This window comes from Callithrix jacchus, chromosome 16, assembly GCF_049354715.1.
Source record: "Callithrix jacchus isolate 240 chromosome 16, calJac240_pri, whole genome shotgun sequence".
Lineage (NCBI taxonomy): Eukaryota > Metazoa > Chordata > Mammalia > Primates > Cebidae > Callithrix > Callithrix jacchus.
This window is the reverse complement of record NC_133517.1, coordinates 33,630,428-33,638,299: the sequence shown is the minus strand read 5'-3', so window position 1 is coordinate 33,638,299 and position 7,872 is coordinate 33,630,428. Positions and strand designations below refer to the sequence as shown.

Sequence of the window (7,872 nt, the reverse complement as noted above, 5' to 3'; positions counted from 1 at the left end):
CCACAGGAAGGAAACTAAATAAATAAACACTCCAATTTTATTCTCCATATTTCCCCTTTTCTCCTGCCAATGGCCAAGCTCAATTAGAAGCCATAGGTCCAGAGAGTTCACTGCTATCTATTCAAGCTGACCTGATCCATTCAGGCCAACAGCAAAGCAGAAAGGATGGGGAGTAGATCTGGAGGTGCAAACAAAAGTACATGACCATGGGTAACAGTGGAAGAGAGGATGAAGATCTACTGAAAACTAACCAGCCCTAAGAAATAAAGTGGTATTGTAGCTCAGAACTTTGTGCATTCAAAAGACATTGTCCCTGTGCAGTTACACTCTTAAGAGCTATCTCTTTGGGATGACATCACACGTTTCTTAAGGAAAGAATAATATATTCCCTGGGAAAGTCAGGGAAGATAGAGAGGAGATGGGTCTCAAAAGGTGACTAAGAGTTTGCCAAATGCAGAATACAGCAAAGGACATTGAAGACAGGGAAACTTTGGAGGAAAACCCGCCAAAGGGCTGATTTTCCTCCAAAGGGCTGGCCGGACATCTCTGCCCTTGTGCAATCTCCTGGCCAGTCCATGTGGTCGCTCCACCTGGCCTTCCTCATAGCACAGTGACCTCAGGCATTGTGACTGCTTACCTGGCAGCTTAGGAATTCAGATCAAGTACTCCAGTGATCTATGGAGAAGCCGCATCACCTTTTATGATCCAGTCCCTGAAGTCACATAAAGTCACAGTAGCCACAATCATAAGCCCACCCAGATTAGAGAGGCAGGAACATAGACATCCACATCTCAGAGTGTCACACTGTAAGAAGAGCATGTGACAGGGAATTATTGTTGCAAGTGTCTTTGGAATAGACCATCTATCAAAGACACACAAGACAGGCTGCTCCAAAAATAGCTCTCCCCCAAATCAGCTGCAGTCCCCAACTTCCACCATTAATTTCACATCACTTAGTATTTGGACACAGGTAAGGTCTCATGAAAGAAGGTACAGAATATGATTCCAACTTGGCAGCAAGATGCCAAAAAGAGAGGAAGAGATTTTTACCTTCTTGAGCCACACAGTAAGTTTTTTAATGAACCAACACTCTAACTATGTTGCAGAAAATGAATTGGAAAAAACAAACCAGAGGAAGGAAAATCAAATTGGATGTTGTTTGTCTTTCATCTTTTAGTCTCTCTAAGTGTGCCTCAGTTTGCTTGTTTTTAAAATGAGAAAAATAATGGTACTTACCTCAAGGGGTAACTATGAGAATTAAATATAGGTAAGCTCATATGGGCCAGGTGCGAGGTACCGGGTTAGGCACATAGTAAATGCTTGACACACACACATGCATTTGCTATTATCATGTTCTCATTCGCATTAATATTCATATGAAAGATAATGATGGTCTAAACTGAGGAAATTGACACATTTTAAATACCTATTGTGTGTAGGGTGAAAAAGAGGGAAGAATCAAGGATGCTTGCTATGTTTTGAGTTTGATCAAGAAGCTGGGTGATAATGGATAAGAAAAACAGAAGGAGACAGCTCTGCCAGCCCCAGCCACAGGCCTGCTCATTCCCCAGGGCTTGCTTTCAGAATGCTTAGTTGTTAAAGCTTAGAGAGGCTGACAATTTTCTCAACTACTCTAAGCTTCAATTTCTTCATCTGTGAAAAGGAGATAACAATAAAGTGTAAATGTACACTTAATTAATGCAAATTTAACTCTATGATCTCAGCCTGAGAGAGAGTAAGAGAAGTATGAGCACAGGAGAAAAAAAAATAATATAAATTCTGTAACCACTATTTAAACGATTTCACTCAATGAACAGAGCTCTAAAACGAATGTGATAAGGATGAGAAGAACCTGCTATTGCTTCACTCAACTGGGTTCCCCGAGGCCCTCCCATACTGTTTGATTACCAAGGTTTAACATACATGTTTTTATATGACATGGCCCTAAATCAGATCCAGTACAACTGGGACCAGTCTTTAGTAGGATGATCAAAATGCCATCAAAGCAAGGAATTATAAAAAAGTAAACATATATATACTTTAATACTTTATTTTAGCTTAAAACCAGTGATAAATTTATCTTATGTTTTCCTGTAGAGCCAAGACTTTAAAATTTTTGTTTTAATGCCTTTCTTCTTTCCTAGTATATGAATGCACTGAGAGTAGTTCCATACAACATTCCTAGAGTAAACTTTAAGGCTTTCCAGTTTACAGCGACAATGTAACCCTGAGAGTCAAAAGTAGCAAGATTAAGACCTAAGAAATAAATAAGGTGGTATGGTAGCTCAGACCTTTGTGGGTTCAAAACACATTGTCCATATGCAGTTACAGTCTAAGATCTACCTCTTTGGATGACATCACACATTTCTTCAAGTGTGCTTTGTGCCTGTACACCCCTTATGCTACTTCCATTCCTGCCTGGCAGAGCCTCTCCCTGGGTCCAAACACACTGGACTGGGTGCACTGCTGGACCGGTGCTGTGTTACCATGTATTTCTCCTTCTCTGGATTTTAACCATAACTCGGACATCCAGTGAGCAACTAAACCACCTAAAATGCTTCCCGAAGAAGGCACAAGAATAATATGACTCCATTTCATATGATCAAACTAAACAGAATACTCGGGAAGCATCAGGAAGGAGGCCGAACACAGTGTCATCTAGTCACCAGCAGAATCAGAGCAACTCCCCATCACCAGCTGAAAGGAGAGCCAGAAATGAAAATATATGTATATATATGAAGGCACTAGAGACAAAGACCTCTAGGCTGGGACAATCTGGGCTGACAAGAGTGACTGTTGGACCCCAAGCAGCCAATAAAGCCATTTAACCCACCTCCACTGTTGAACTGGACCCTCATATTCATATCTTTTCCTTTCCACAAACCACTCTCCAACATGCCCATTCTCAGTCCCTCTCCCAGTCTCCTTCTCTCTCTCTCTCTGAGTTGACTCTGTTTTCCATTCTAGTGCTAGGTACAAGAGGGACATTGTAGATTACCAAAGCCTTCTACAAGCTGTCTGGAGCACAGTTGCCATCCTAGTTCACACATCAATTGACTACAGCTCCCTATGTTCCCTCAACTTTGTATCCCATTAGTTTCCAAGCTCAGCGCATTCCTTCATTTCCTCTTCTGTATTTCCATAGCCACATCCTTAGGTCAAGCTCTATGAGCTCTTCTGTGGGTTTAGGCAATAGTTTCCTCCAGAGGCACCCAGCTACCCACTCCTTTTTCATGGCATCACAAAAGTCGAGTTTCCATCTCATTTTGTAAGTCTCTTTCTTCAAACCATGGTTCCATTACTTGGGATAAGGCCCAGTGTTCCAACAAGACATACAATGCTGCTACCAGTGTCTCAGATGACATGTTCAGCCTCTTCTGTAGCCACTCCTCCTCTCCATCACTCTTCTCTTGGGCCTCAGTAATGTAACAATTTATCCTGGCCCTTTCTCCATATGGCTCATGCTACTGCTGTCTTTCTGAAATGCCTTTCTACCCATTCCCACAATAACCTCCTGCTGATCCACCATGATCCAGGTTAAATGGCACCTTTTCCTGGATGCAAGAAAAGCAATGCAGTCATCTGCAAAACTTGCAGGCAGAGCTCACAGTCGAGTGAGAGGCACAGGCTTAAATCACACAAACACAGACTCCAATGACACAAGAAAGGTAAGACTGAAACTATGACCAGGCTGAAAAAGAAAAGAAGTGCTTCCAACTGAAGAAACAGCATGGGCAAAGGCCCTCTGAGGCAAGGGACCCCAGCAAGCAGGAAATGGCAAGAAAAAGCCAGCGTGAGGAGAGGGGAGAGCTGCAGAAAGTGCCCGTGAGTGCAGCTGATAGTGGGCAGACCACATGAGGCCTTGATGTCCACAAGAAACTTTTTGTTTTTTTAGACCAGTGGGAAGATGTTGCAGAGTATTCCCTGGAAGAGAGACTGGCTCTGTTTTGCTCTCCAAAAAGATCTTTTTGGCTGCCATCTAGAGAATGAATGTGGAGGAGGCTGGGTGAATAGTCACTAAAGAGGAAATTAAATGTAATTCCTCTACCACATGAAAGTGTGGAAAAGAGATCCACCCTATTCTGAGTGGTACAGAAAACCACCCCGAAATTCTATACTTGCTGTGAATAATCCACAAATTATGATAAAGTCCTCATCCAGTTCTGACCAAGAGACCTTCATCCCAGCATTCCTGTGCATGTCTCACACCAGCCTAGAATTAGAGAAGACTGTCACCTTGCTCCCAGAGTCTCCAGAAAAAAAGAAAAATCACCAAATATACGCACAGTGGCTCACACCTGTAATCCCAGCACTTTGGGAGGTCAAGGCAGTCCAATCACTTGAGGTCAGGAGTTCGAGACCAGCCTGGCAAACATGGTGAAACCCCATCTCTACTAAAAAAAAAAAAAAAAACTACAAAAATTAACCAGGTGTGGTAGTGCACATCTGTAATCCCAGCTTCTCAGAAGGTTGAGGCACAAGACTCGCTTAAACCCAGGAGGCGGAGGTTGCAGTGAGTTAAGATCATGCCACTCTACTCCAGCCTGGGTGACAGAGCAAGACTGTGCTCAACAAAAAAAAAAAAAAAAAGGAAAGGAAAATCACCAAATATTTATATGACTTAACTGTTATATTTCTATGTTCACACAGGCATGAATATTTCCTTCTCAGAACAAAAATGTTATGTTGATCCTTTCTTACAGATGGTTCTTGAGATGATGTCATCAGTAATATTCTTTTTTTTTTTCCCATGGCAGTCGGAGGTTGACCTTGAAATTCTTGCTTTGAAAATTGTCTATTGGCCCTTCCTTTCCTTTTTTGTAATTATTTTTTATTATACTTGAAGTTCTGGGGTACATGTGCAGATTGTGCAGGTTTATTACACAGGTATACATGCACCATGGTGGTTTGCTGCATCCATGCCCCCGTCATCTACATTAGGTATTTCTCCTAATGCTATCCCTCCCCAATCCCCCACCCAAGTAATGCCACACATCTACAACCATCTGATCTTTGACAAACCTGTCAAAAACAAGCAATGGGGAAAGGATTCCCTAATAAATGGTATTAGGAAAACTGGCTGGACATATGCAGAATGCTGAAACTGGATCCGTTCCTTACACCTTATGCAAAAATTAACTCCAGATGGATCATTAATATTCTTAAATATCTGTATGTTTGGCATCGTTTATTTTACAAAACATTTTTATATGTGAGAATTGTGTTCTTTATATGAATACTTCAGTTATGTTAGTTGCCAAAATACACACACACACACACACACACACACACACACGTATACAGCAGGAAGAAACAAAAAGTATTTGTGGCAGATTAATAAACTCAGACATCAAGCAGCAAGTAGTATTCATATTCCCTGCAGCATCCCCGTTCGGTCCATGAGACAGTGAGTTACCATTTGCCATGGGGAAGGAGTTGCCAAGGAGGAGTAAGGAGAAATATCTAAGTCTTGACTTTGAGACAGAAGCCTCAGATGTGAGAAAGGAGACTGGTGCACATTTTTAAAGTGAAGGAGCTAGTCCCTACCCTATCTTCCCTCCCCACACACCACCCCCTGTCCTGCTGCCATACCATAAGAGTTTGAGCATGTAAGAAGAGGAGAGACAGAGAAATCTAGATGAAAAGAGCAATGAGGAATTTTTTTACTCTTTTCCTCCTCTGGCCAAACTAGAAACTTGAAGAATACTAGGGCATTATCCTGTGATGTTTGAGAATGTGTGACAGGGAAAAAATAAGATTGCAAATATATTTTCCAGATATGGTTGGAGGGCAGCAGTCCTTTCAAATATATTCAGCCCCATGAGACTTGAAGGAAATCAGAGTGTGGGTGACATGTACACACAGTCGTGAGAAAGGCCCTGCCCACCATCATCAGCCACAGTCTGTGAGTATCTCATGGGCCCAACACAAGGACAAGCCAACAAGCAATCCTGGGAGACCCCCTGGGGAGGAATGCCCAAAAAGAGAAAAAGGAGAAAGTAGCCACCTGTAGCATGAAAAGAGTGATAGTTGCTTCTCTCTGTGATTTCCCCAGGTGTCTACCAGCATAAGATAATAGACTACAGGAACATCAGCAGAATAGGAAAATGGATGTGGCATCTCTCCACCTTCAATATTAGGAGAGGCACTCCCTCTCTCCTTGGGTTAATAAAGAAGCTGGATTAGGAGAAACGAAGAGGAAGCAATATGGGGTGGATGTTTGTCCCCTTCAAATCTCATGTTGAAATGTGATTCTCAATGTTGGATGTGGGGCCTGGTGAAGAGTGGTTGGATCATGAGGGCAGATCCCTCATGAATGGTTTAGCACCATCCCCTTGATGATAAGTGAGTTTTTGCTCAGTTAGTTCACACAACATCTGGTTGATGAAGAGTCTGGGACCTCCCCTTTTCTCTCTCTTGCTCTTGTTCTCACCTTGTAATATTCCAGCTCCCAGTTTTTCTTCCGCCATGATTGTAGTTTTCCTGAAGCCCTCACCAGCTGCAGATGCTGACACTATGTTTCTTGTATGGTCTGCAGAACTGTAAACCAAAATAAAAAACTTTTTGACAGTGCACAATGGCTCACACCTATAATGCCAGCACTTTGGAAGGCTGAGGCAGGTGGATCACTTGAAATCAGAAGTTTGAGACCAGCCTAGCCAACATGGTGAAACCCTGTCTCTACCAAAAACACAAAAATTACCCCAGCGTGGTGGTGTGTGTATGTAATCCCAGCTACTCAGAAGGCTGAGACACAAGAGTTGCTTAAACCCAGGAGGTGGAGGTTGCAGTGAGTCAAGATCACTCCACTGCTCCAGCCTGGGTGACAGAGTGAGACTCCGTATCCAGGAAAAAAAACTTTTCTTTATAAATTACCCAGCCTCAGGTATTTCCTTACAGCAACACAAGAATGGACTAAGACAGAAAGAAACTTGATGGGGAAAGCAGTCTTGACACAGTTGAACAGTGAACTCATTAAGCTTTGAACTGGACTATATTTTACACATCTTGACCAAGAAATTAGGAAATTGAACTGGTTTATTTTAAAAACAGGTTGACAATTCGGCAGCAGAAATTAAAGTTGGTCTAGAAATAAAGCTACTCTTTGGAACAAAAATATACAACCATACAACTAATACCAATTTCATGTACACATCACACACTACAGGAGAATATAGGCGTTTCCTGGCATACAATTTTTGGCCTGACTACTTTGGAAGTGAGTGACTGAGATGTTAGCATGATAAAATGAAAAGCTTAAAGGTCCGTTTTATTGAAAATACAAGCACTATTTACTGCTGAAGTTTGGTTTGCCAATGAGAATCAGAAGGCGTGAGATCGAGACAGGTCATCCAAAAGCTAAAGATTTAGTCTGTTAAAATGCAACATTCCTTACGCAACAGCAACCCAAAGGGGCAAATTAAATTCTTATTATAAATCTCAGAGAATAGTGTAAGACACCCTCCTCTCAACTGAATCCTGGCCCCTCCAGAACATTGATTTTAATTGCTGGCAAAAGTGCCACTTGAGACAATGACGGTAATCTAGTCTGGCTGCAATCAAAGCAGGCAACTTTGTTTTCAGATCTATTAAAGCCAACCAGTATCTCTTTCTTTCTATATTTTGAAGATGATAATATGTATGGTAACTACTTTTTTTTTTTTTTTTTTTTTTTTTTTTGAGACGGAGTTTCGCTCTTGTTACCCAGGCTGGAGTGCAATGGCGCGATCTCGGCTCACCGCAATCTTCGCCTCCTGTGTTCAGGTAATTCTCCTGCCTCAGCCTCCTGAGTAGCTGGGATTACAGGCACGCGCCACCATGCCCAGCTAAGTTTTTGTATTTTTAGTAGAGACAGGGTTTCACCATGTTGAC

General features: G+C 42.1%; 1 long non-coding RNA gene across 1 annotated transcript; it reads left to right on the top strand.

Annotated features, from left to right (window-relative positions):
* Positions 1-753: 753 nt before the first annotated feature.
* LOC103788554 (uncharacterized) lies at positions 754-7,606 on the top strand. The gene is made up of 3 exons (XR_001907524.4): positions 754-1,066; positions 5,778-5,905; positions 6,056-7,606. It is a non-coding gene; the product is annotated as an uncharacterized LOC103788554 (long non-coding RNA).
* The last annotated feature ends 266 nt before the right edge of the window (positions 7,607-7,872 follow it).